General features: G+C 35.5%; 1 protein-coding gene across 2 annotated transcripts in view; it reads right to left on the bottom strand.

Annotated features, from left to right (window-relative positions):
* The window catches only part of TBC1D32 (TBC1 domain family member 32), a 247,479-nt gene that overhangs the window by 40,979 nt on the left and 194,398 nt on the right, over positions 1 to 12,102 (bottom strand). The gene's annotated exons all lie outside the window — the stretch shown is intronic.

Below are 12,102 nucleotides of genomic sequence, written 5' to 3'. Positions count from 1 at the left end.
CCTTACAACACATGAAGCAAAAACTAAAGAATTAAAGAGACAAGTAGGTAAGCATAAAACAATAAAGGGAGAGCTCAACACTACTATATCTGTGTTTGTACCAAAAGCAGACAAAAATTTAGAAACTATTTAGAAAATCTGAATAGCATGAGCAACTAAATTGCCCTTATTGGTTATTTGCAGAACACTACAACTATCAACTCTAAAATAATATCCTTTCACTTGTCAATGGAACATTTACTGCGACAGAACATTGACTCACCATAAAAAGTTTCAAAAAATTTGAGAGAAATTAAATTATGCAGAGTATAATCTATAAACACAAATAGAATTAAATTAGAAATCGGTAACAAAAAGATACCTGGAAAATCTCCAAATTCTTGAAACTTAAGAAACACACTGCAAATTAATCAAGGCCAAAGCAAGCTAACAAGCTAAATTAGAAAATATTTTTAATGAAATGGTAATTAAGACATTTCTAAACATGCGTTGGGAGGCAACTAAAGCATTGCGAATAAATGTTTAAAGTCAATGATCTAAGCTTCCATCACAGAGGCTAGAAAAAGAAGAGGAAATTAAACCTGAAGTCAGCAAAAAAATGAAAAAAAAAACACAATAGAAACCAATAAAATAGAAAAAAAAAGTACAGAAGATACAAATAAAACCAAATGCTGATTCTTTGAAAAGATCAATAATATTGACAAATCTCTACCTGGCTATAAAGAAAAAGGAGAAAGAGAAATCACAAATTATCAGTATCAAGATAAAAGAGAAAATATCACCATAGATCCTACAGACCCAAGAAGAAATAGAAAATCTGAAGTCTTACATTTATTAATGAAACTGAATTAACATTTAAAAAGCAGACCATGAAGAAAACTCACACCCAAATGGTGTCCACTAGTGAATTCAATCAAATAAGTAAAATAATAACAATCTTGCACACTTATAAGCACAACATAACCATGATTCCCCAATACATTCAAAGACATTAAAAGAAAACTAATGACCAATATTGCACATGAATATAAATAGAATAATTTTTTTTTAAATATTAGCCTTTCAAATTCAGTAACATATTAAAAGAATGAAGTATCATGATCAAGAGGAATTCATCTGTGAAATGTGAAGTTGATTTGACATTCAACAATCAATGTAGAAAAAAAAAATCAATGTAGAACTTTTCTCCTAAGAATAAGAACAAGTTGTATATTCTTACTTATATACTCAATTAAGTTTTGACAAAATATAAAAGCAATTCAATGAGGTAAGAAAGCTTTTCAAACAATTGTTCTGGAACAAGTAGATATCTGGGGGAAAAGATGTAAACCCTTACCTCACACATACACAAAAAAATATTCAAAATCGATTATAGACCTGTAGGTAAAAGGCGAAGTATTAAGTATAAAAAACTATCTTTATGGTCTTGATGTAGGTAAAGATTTTTCTGAATAAAACCCTGAAAGTACGGACCATAGAAAAAAAGAAAAGTTGACAAACTGGATTTCATCAAAATTTCATCAAGAGACATTCAGAAAATAACTAGACAAGCCACATAATGGAAGAAAATATATGCAGTATAAATTGGACAAGAGATTGAATCCATAATCCTTATATAACTACTACCCATAATTCAAACATTAAAAAAGTCATGAAACCCATATAGAAATGATGAGGGTGAGTGAGAAACAAAATACTTGCACAGACATCTCAAAAGAAGTGTTCAGCATCATTCATCATCAGGAAAATGCAAATTAAAACAACATGGAGATACTACTGCACACCCACTGAAATGGCTAAAATTTAAGATGGAAAATACTGAGTGTCAGTAAGAATAAGGAGGAACTGGAACTGTCATATGATGCTGCAAAGACTGTAAAATGGTACAACTATTTTGGAAAATGGTTTGGCATTTTCTGTAAAATTAAACATACTTCCATTCTCTGATCCATGAATTCCACTTCTCTGTACTTATATCAAAGATTAATTTTTATAAGCTATTACCAGAACAGTTTTAACTTCGATTAGATGATAACACTTTGAATTCTAGTACATATAAAACTGGATTATTAAACATGAGAAATATTTATCTTCATTAATACATTGATCTGTCACTTGTAATACTAATGTTCCTCTTCTGCAAAGTATGACACAGCTAAGTATCTTTACAGTAGGAGGAATGTGCAGTCGGTTAATGGTGCTAATAATGAGTGTCCCTGATGCCATTGTATCCCATACATCACGGTGGCTTCTAGGAGAAGATACGGACCTCTCTATCAATGAAGAATGGAATAGTTAAGGATCAAGGTGAGAGTAGTTGCCCAAAAGGATTATGCCACTCAAATGCTGTATGATTCAGGTTCTTACTTCTTTCCTATGGAAGGAAAGAGTCATTCCAGAGTGGTCTAGCTGTCGTCTGAGGAGCCCTTTGAACTTTCCTAGGATTGTACAAATAATTTCCCAGATCTATTCTCTCTCTAAAAGCTTATGTTTCTGTATATTAAGAGTAGAAACTTAAATCTGCACATTTCAACAGATAATGTTTCCAATACAGCTATACTCTAAAATTCTCTTGAGTTTTTTTTAAAAGTAAAGACAAACACACTTCACTCCATACCGCTGATGAGATTGCTGAGTGTGAATATCCAGTCATTTGTATTTTTATTTTTTTATTTTTTTTTAATTTTTTATTTTTTATAAACATATATTTTTATCCCCAGGGGTACAGGTCTGTGAATCACCAGGTCCACACACTTCACAGCACTCACCAAATCACATACCCTCCCCAATGTCCATAATCCCACCCCCTTCTCCCAAACCCCCTCCCCCCGGCAACCCTCAGTTTGTTTTGTGAGATTAAGAGTCACTTATGGTTTGTCTCCCTCCCAATCCCATCTTGTTTCATTTATTCTTCTTCTACCCACTTAAGCCTCCATGTTGCATCACCACTTCCTCATATCAGGGAGATCATATGATAGTTGTCTTTCTCTGCTTGACTTATTTCGCTAAGCATGATACGCTCTAGTTCCATCCATGTTGTTGCAAATGGCAAGATTTCATTTCTTTTGATGGCTGCATAGTATTCCATTGTGTATATATACCACATCTTCTTGATCCATTCATCTGTTGATGGACATCTAGGTTCTTTCCATAGTTTGGCTATTGTGGACATTGCTGCTATAAACATTCGGGTGCATGTGTCCCTTTGGATCACTACATTTGTATCTTTAGGGGTAAATACCCAATAGTGCAATTGCTGGGTCATAGGGCAGTTCTATTTTCAACATTTTTGAGGAACCTCCATGCTGTTTTCCAGAGTGGCTGCACCAGCTTGCATTCCCACCAACAGTGTAGGAGGGTTCCCCTTTCTCCGCATCCTCGCCAGCATCTGTCATTTCCTGACTTGTTGATTTTAGCCATTCTGACTGGTGTGAGGTGATATCTCATTGTGGTTTTGATTTGTATTTCCCTGATGCCGAGTGATATGGAGCACTTTTTCATGTGTCTGTTCGCCATCTGGATGTCTTCTTTGCAGAAATGTCTGTTCATGTCTTCTGCCCATTTCTTGATTGGATTATTTGTTCTTTGGGTGTTGAGTTTGCTAAGTTCTTTATAGATTTTGGACACTAGTCCTTTATCTGATATGTCGTTTGCAAATATCTTCTCCCATTCTGTCAGTTGTCTTTTGATTTTGTTAACTGTTTCCTTTGCTGTGCAAAAGCTTTTGATCTTGATGAAATCCCAGTAGTTCATTTTTTTTTTCCCTTGCTTCCCTTGCCTTTTGCATTGTTCCTAGGAAGATGTTGCTGCGGCAGAGGTCGAAGAGGTTGCTGCCCGTGTTCTCCTCAAGGATTTTGATGGATTCCTTTCGTACATTGAGGTCCTTCATCCATTTTGAGTCTATTTTTGTGTGTGGTGTAAGGAAATGGTCCAATTTCATTTTTCTGCATGTGGCTGTCCAATTTTCCCAGCACCATTTATTGAAAAGGCTGTCTTTTTTCCATTGGACATTCTTTCCTGCTTTGTCGAAGATTAGTTGACCATAGATTTGAGGGTCTATTTCTGGGCTCTCTATTCTGTTCCATTGATCTATGTGTCTGTTTTTGTGCCAGTACCATGCTGTCTTGATGATGACAGCTTTGTAATAGAGCTTGAAGTCCGGAATTGTGATGCCACCAACGTTGGCTTTCTTTTTCAATATCCCTTTGGCTATTCGAGGTCTTTTCTGGTTCCATATAAATTTTAGAATTATTTGTTCCATTTCTTTGAAAAAGATGGATGGTACTTTGATAGGAATTGCATTAAATGTGTAGATTGCTTTAGGTAGCATAGACATTTTCACAATATTTATTCTTCCAATCCAGGAGCATGGAACATTTTTCCATTTCTTTGTGTCTTCCTCAATTTCTTTCATGAGTACTTTATAGTTTTCTGAGTATAGATTCTGTGCCTCTTTGGTTAGGTTTATTCCTAGGTATCTTATGGTTTTGGATGCAATTGTAAATGGGATTGACTCCTTAATATCTCTTTCTTCTGTCTTGCTGTTGGTGTAGAGAAATGCAACTGATTTCTGTGCATTGATTTTATATCCTGACACTTTACTGAATTCCTGTATAAGTTCTAGCAGTTTTGGAGTGGAGTCTTTTGGGTTTTCCACATATAGGATCATATCATCTGCGAAGAGTGATAATTTGACTTCTTCTTTGCCGATTTGGATGCCTTTAATTTCCTTTTGTTGTCTGATTGCTGAGGCTAGGACCTCTAGTACGATGTTGAATAGCAGTGGTGATAATGGACATCCCTGCCGTGTTCCTGACCTTAGCGGAAAAGCTTTCAGTTTTTCTCCATTGAGAATGATATTTGCGGTGGGTTTTCATAGATGGCTTTGATGATATTGAGGTATGTGCCCTCTATCCCTACACTTTGAAGAGTTTTGATCAGGAAGGGATGTTGTACTTTGTCAAATGCTTTTTCAGCATCTATTGAGAGTATCATATGGTTCTTGTTCTTTCTTTTATTGATGTGTTGTATCACATTGACTGATTTGCGGATGTTGAACCAACCTTGCAGCCCTGGAATAAATCCCACTTGGTCGTGGTGAATAATCTTTTTAATGTACTGTTGAATCCTATTGGCTAGTATTTTGTTGAGTATTTTCGCATCTGTGTTCATCAAGGATATCGGTCTATAGCTCTCTTTTTTGGTGGGATCCTTGTCTGGTTTTGGGATCAAGGTGATGCTGGCCTCATAAAATGAATTTGGAAGTTTTCCTTCCATTTCTATTTTTTGGAACAGTTTCAGGAGAATAGGAATTAGTTCTTCTTTAAATGTTTGGTAGAATTCCCCCGGGAAGCCGTCTGGCCCTGGGCTTTTGTTTGTTTGGAGATTTTTAATGACTGTTTCAATCTCCTTACTGGTTATGGGTCTGTTCAGGCTTTCTATTTCTTCCTGGTTCAGTTGTGGTAGTTTATATGTTTCTAGGAATGCATCCATTTCTTCCAGATTGTCAAATTTATTGCCGTAGAGTTGCTCATAGTATGATCTTATAATAGTTTGTATTTCTTTGGTGTTAGTTGTGATCTCTCCTCTTTCATTCATGATTTTATTTATTTGGGTCCTTTCTCTTTTCTTTTTGATAAGTCGGGCCAGGGGTTTATCAATTTTATTAATTCTTTCAAAGAACCAGCTCCTAGTTTCGTTGATTTGTTCTATTGTTTTTTTGGTTTCTATTTCATTGATTTCTGCTCTGATCTTTATGATTTCTCTTCTCCTGCTGGGCTTAGGGTCTCTACGGAAAGCGCTCAGGGAACAAAAGCTCCTGAAAGCAAACCCGAGCGGATTACTCACCCCGGCGGTGTAATTCCGCCTGGGGCAAAGACACTTGAGAATCACTACAACAGGCCCCTCCCCCAGAAGATCAACAAGAAATCCAGCAGAGACCAAGTTCACCTACCAAGGAGTGCGGTTTCAATACCAAGGAGAGCAGCAGAATTCCAGAGGAGGAGAAAGCCAAGCAGGGAACTCATGGCTTTTTTCCTGTGATTTTTTTTAGTCTTGCAGTTAATTTAATTTTTTCAGTCATTTGTATTTTTAAAGACCTCTACAGCTTATTTCTTCTGCACTGAACTTGAGATCCACATTTAAAGGAATAAAAGTTTAGAAATAGTTGAAATCAGACAGTAATATTCCATTTCACAAATTTCACTTTAAAGAATGTAGTGGTTATGGGGCGCCTGGGTGGCTCAGTGGGTTGAGCCTCTGCCTTCGGCTCGGGTCATGATCTCAGGGTCCTGGGATGGAGCCCCTCATCGGGCTCACTGTTCAGCAGGGAGCCTGCTTCCTCCTCTCTCTCTGCCTGCCTCTCTGCCTATTTGTGATTTCTGTCTGTCAAATAAATAAATAAAATCTTAAAAGAAAAAGTAATGGTTAAATCTTCAAAAATCTTCAAAAAGTGGTTAAATCACTTTTTAGTGAGAATATATGGGGGTATTAAGCATACCAGAACAAACATCAAATACCCACTCAAAAAACCCCTAATATTAGATAGATACAGGGACAGTAGTATGAATAAAACCCATTTGAAAAAAATAAAGTTTTCCAAGCAGGAATGAAATCAGAAAATAGTTTTCTATTCACTATATATTTTATTAAAAGAGACACTTCAATTTTAAATTTGTGTTTGATACATGACAACTTGACAAACGGAAACAGATCTTTGACTACAAAAGTTCAGTGAAATAATCTTTTGTTATATACAATCTAGACTAAATACAACTTGTGAAGCAGTAATTAAAATCTTCAGAAACAAAACTGATGGGATAAAATAAATAAAATACAGTGATAAAAATGGATGTCTTCACTGGTAACCACTGAAATGTGCACATCTATGTGTAAGATACATAATAGGTGCTTAACAAACACTGAATGAATACATAAATGCACAAATGAATGAACAAGAAGTTGCACTGCATACAAATGGAGCAAGTTGGAGATGGAAATAGATAGGGACTTAAAAATATATTTTGTACATTGAAATTAAGTAATAAATGGACGATACAACTCCTACTCCCTGGAGTCACTATGAAAAGTATAACAAGTTGCTGATAAAAAGTCAAACAAACAATGACACCTGTACCATCATACTTACCCTACTTAACGTCTAATTTAATCAAAGCATTAACTATTTGAAATAACCAATCCATGTAATTGTAAATATAATGGTCTCAGAAGAAAATGAGTTGGAAAAATTGACTTAATATTGACTGAAATTGCTCACTCTAGTAATGCATTCTGTTCTATTTTTGGTTCGCAAAGCTAGCACATAGAGCAGTAGAAGAAATGAAATATCTTCTGCCCGGCACTTGGCTAATGGTGTGGAAAAAAATTAATTTTCAGAAGAGCAAAGAATTTCCCCACTGGAATACATTTCCATGGTTAGAAAAGCAGTTACTGCTTCTTCTGAAGTCCTGCTGTAACTGTTCTAAAGTCAAAGAACTCTCACCACCCAAAGAAGTCAACCAGTCAGTACACTCTCTCCTACCTCCTTCCTTTCCCAGAGTTGGTTGGCAGATTCTGTTGCTTCTCTTTAAACACAGGGATATAGCTAGCTATCCATTTTATTGAACTCAAATGGACATAAAATTAAATTTCTTGTGGCCAAGTTACTGTAAGAGTGTCAGCCCCTAATTGGTATAGTCAGCGTTATTTAGAAAAAAGGATTTCTTTCCATGTCTTTGTTATTACCCTTTCCTGCAAGACTCCTCCTCTCCTACTTTTTGTTTTAGCCAAACTAGCACCACTCCTCTTGCTGCAGTATTGCTTCTTCCTCTTGTCTTTCACAATGGTACTAGTCAACACTGGTTGCTCTTTCCACTAAACACCTATAAAACTTGAAATAAAACCCCTCATTTGACAACAACCCAGTACAAATACTATACTTAAAGGCACACTGCCTGAAAATAAAGAAGCCAGCTGAAAAATGTCAGTTTTCTTTATTTTATTTTACTAGTTGTTGCAATTTATTTAATTCATCATTTTAGGTGGATGCAATATTTCCCCTACTTGAGGATATCGTAATTAATTCATATTATATACTTCCTTGCTATTATTAAGCATATTCACAAACATGCTCCATAAATGGAAGGTGGCAAAGAGCATATTTGCTGAATATCCAAAAAAAGTATAAAAGATTTTTGACACTATATATTAAGTTCAAAAAGTATTTTAATAATCAAAAGGTGAAACAATACAAAATTTTGTGATTTCTTTCCAACTGCTTGATTAGCAACATAAAGATAAAACATTAAAAATATTTCCTACCTTTAAAGGAGTACTGAGTTTATCATTTAAAGAAGCAATTACATTAGGATAAAAAAATCCCCAATTCATTCCAGGGAAGTGAACCAATAAAAAATTAATATTGGTTAAGACTTGGAAAGATACTTGTATAGATTTACAAACTGCAAATGTGCAGAACTTTGTTCATTCCTCTTTCTTTAAGGGGATAAACAGCTAAACTAATTTGATTTTTCCAGATCTGCAAATTTTATAATAGATTGGAATCCTGAGGGAACTAACAACAGATGGATGATTGTGTTATTCTAATTTCAGCTACCTTAGGGTTTAAGCAAGCTGTCACTTTTAAAAAGACAATCAATTTCTCATTTCAAGAAACATGAAAAAATATTGAATATATCCATCCAGCATTTTTTATATCAAAACATGGTTTTTATTTATTTAAAGTAAATACAGGGAAATTTTACAATAAGAAATCATTGTTTCACCAGCCCCCCCCCCCAAAAAAAGGGGTGAAGGGTGAGGATATCTAAAGCCATGGGAAGAAAATGATATTAACAACAAGTTTACCATATCATAATAACATATATTATACAATCAAACAGGAAGTGACTTTATTTTTGGCTGTACTCTAAAATTCCAGTGGAGAGCTATTCAGTTAGAGACTTTAAAGAATTTAAATTCACATTTGGGGTTTATCTGCCTAGATAATACATTCAAAAGAGCCAGCATCTGAGATCTCTCACATCATAATTTAGAAATTCTACAAAGGGCACTGAATATAAATACACTGAGCAATTAGTCTTTTTGAGTATTTAGATTATGTATACTACGTAATGTTAATTCCAGATTATCTACAGAAAATTTGATACAACATAACAATGTGCCAAGGGGAGCTATAGAAATTGGAGATAATAGTGAAGACTAGGGAGATAACCCTCTGGCCATGCAAATCTCCATAATTATCATTTCTTATTTCCTTCATACTCATAGACTTGACCATTAATCCCTGTATCTCTTCATATACATTTTCAGGTTTATTCATAAAGTTATAATTTTCTTCACAAATGTTTTTCTTCAAAACTGTTTTCTTTCCTCTGCACATCAGTCTCTTAATTTTAAAAGTGATGATTATGCCTACTGCAAAGAGCAGTTATAGGGTTGAATAATATAATACACATTATGTACTTTGGCACACTATTTAACTCACAAGAGGTACTCAATAAGTATCAATTGCCTTCACCTACCTTAATCCCTATTTAATGCTACCTTACATTTTCTTCTCATTTCTTTGTTCTAATTTTCTTAAGTTCTCTTTTATCCCTTTGCCAAATTTGCATTAAAGGGGCTGTTAAATAATTAGGTATATGCTCATATGTATATTTGTAAATATCAATATATTTAGAATTATTACACAAATGTATTGGTGTGAATACAGATGCTGATGTTACAGTTTATATATTTAATTCAATAAATATATATATCAAATACTATACTGAAGGTACAAAGGAGTTTGAGACATAATGGAATAATTTGAACTAGCCACATACAATATAATAAATATTAAAATGCTAGTTTAAAGTGAATATAATGAGCAGAGAAGAGGAACATCTACTTCGGAGTAAGAGGGAAGTGATCATTTTAGCTGCAACTTTACAGTTAAATCATATGGGGGAAGAAAAGCTCATCTACAAGGAACAGGAGGAGAAAGTTTCAGTGGCATGAATGCAAAGGGGGCCTTTGATTAGTGGTAAGTAACAGGACCAGAAGGATAGGCTGGACCAGACTGGAAGCATATATTTTTCTTTTTAAGGAAATATAATGTAGAGTGTCTAACTTGAATAAATATTTAAATGAGGATTTCTTCAGCAAACAGAGAAGTCATATTACCCTTATAAGAGGAACAATATCCCTTGATTATTTTCATAAGTCTCTGCTATTTCTCTACTTTACTGACCCTCATGCCTGGAGATTCACCTCTGGCAGATTTCAGTTCTGCACTCTAGTTCATCCTTTACACAGTCACTAAAATAATCTTCCTAAAGTACAGATGAGTCAAGTAAAGCTTCTGCTCAGAAATCTCAGAGGGTTTAATCTATTGCCTGTTAGAATTAAGACAAACTGATTGGCACTGTTTATAAAGTCCTCCCTCCTTCATTCTTTTAGGTCTTCTTTCTTTTGTCAAATATTTCTTAACACTGTCATTCTAGTTGCAGAGGATGTGACAAATAAGACATAAAAACTATGCTACAAGAGTTTACTGTCACATGAAGAATTAGATATTAAGTCAGAATATGAGAAAGACATGACAGAGATGCATATTGGCTTTATATACTAAGCTGATGATTTAGCAATGTATATTTCCAGCCAACACCTTTCCCCTAAATTTCAGATTCAAATATCCAATGTATAAAAAATACATTCATTTAAATATATAACAAGTATCTATGATTTTTTTTAAGATTTTATTTATTTATTTGACAGACAGAGATCACAAGTAAGCAGAGAGGCAGCCAGAGAGAGAGGGAGGAAAGCAGGCTCCCTGCTGAGCAGAGAGTCCGATATGGGGCTCGATCCCAGGACCCTGAGATCACGACCCGAGCCGAAGGCAGAGGCTCAACCCACTGAGCCACCCAGGTGCCCCTAAACATATAACAAGTATCTAAAACATAACATAAAAGCAAGCTCTTCACTTCCTCTCTCCAACTTATTTTTTCCCCCGTTCTTCTTCATCTCAGTGTATGATAATTTAATCTTTCCAGTGGCTTGGATCAATAACTTGGAGTCTTCTTTGATTCCCTCTTTTTCTCACATGCCATTGTCAACCTGTCACTCAATTCTGTTGGCTCGATCATCAGAATATACCCAGAATCCAAATACTATCTCCCACTGACATCCACATCCAAACCATTACCACTTTTCATGTGGATCTTAATAGCTTCCTACTTCATCTCCCTGCCTCAGCCTTCTTCCTCCCTTCAATCTTTGCTCAACATAGCTGCCACAGCAATCTTCTTGTAAAAATGCAAATCAGAGCCAGTGTGGCTATGTTCAAGACCCTGCAGTGACTTTCAAAAACCCTCTATCATCCTTCCCTCTCTGACTTCAATACCGACAATGCTTCTCGCATACTCATGTTCAGCCATACTTGTCTCTTTCCTGGTCAACAGCTGGAATTTCCTCTCCTGAAAACATCTACATATCTTTCTCCCAACTCTGCTAGTCTGAACACGATTTAATAATGTAACCCCCATCCCAAGCTAGTACTCCCTAGCCCTCTTTCCTGCTTGGCATTTCTCATTCGACACCATACTGTTTGATCTACTAAAGATTGTCTGTCTTCCCACAAGAAGGCAAGATCTTTTCCCTCTTTTGTTTATTGCTGTGTCTAAATGCTTATAAAAATTCTATATGCATTTCATAAATGAATGTGTCTTTGGGTGGGGGAAGGGAAAAGCTGGCAGTCCTGCTAATAGTTTTGTGTTCCTGAAAAATAAACAGAAGGCATGGAGAGAAAGACACTATGCCAGAGAGAAAGAAAAGGGGAAAAAATGTAAGGCTTTGGGTATCATGGAAAGAAGTTTAGATTTTATGCAGTGGTCCATGTGGATCTTCCAAGGGGTAGAGGAATGAGTAGGTCACATTTGTACTTCAAAGATCACTTTGAGATCAGCATAAAGAATACCTTTGAAAAGAAATCAGATTCTAATCAGCGACACCAGGAAAAGAGGCTGTTGTAATACCCTAGGCAAGAAGTAATGGTGGGGGGTGCCTGGGTGGCTCAGTGGGTTAAAGCCTCTGCCTTCG

The sequence above is a fragment of the Mustela putorius genome, unplaced genomic scaffold (assembly GCF_011764305.1).
Source record: "Mustela putorius furo isolate JIRA1106 unplaced genomic scaffold, ASM1176430v1.1 tig00003863_pilon_pilon_pilon, whole genome shotgun sequence".
In the NCBI taxonomy this organism is placed as follows: Eukaryota; Metazoa; Chordata; class Mammalia; order Carnivora; family Mustelidae; genus Mustela; species Mustela putorius.
This window is presented reverse-complemented; position numbering and strand designations above follow the sequence as displayed.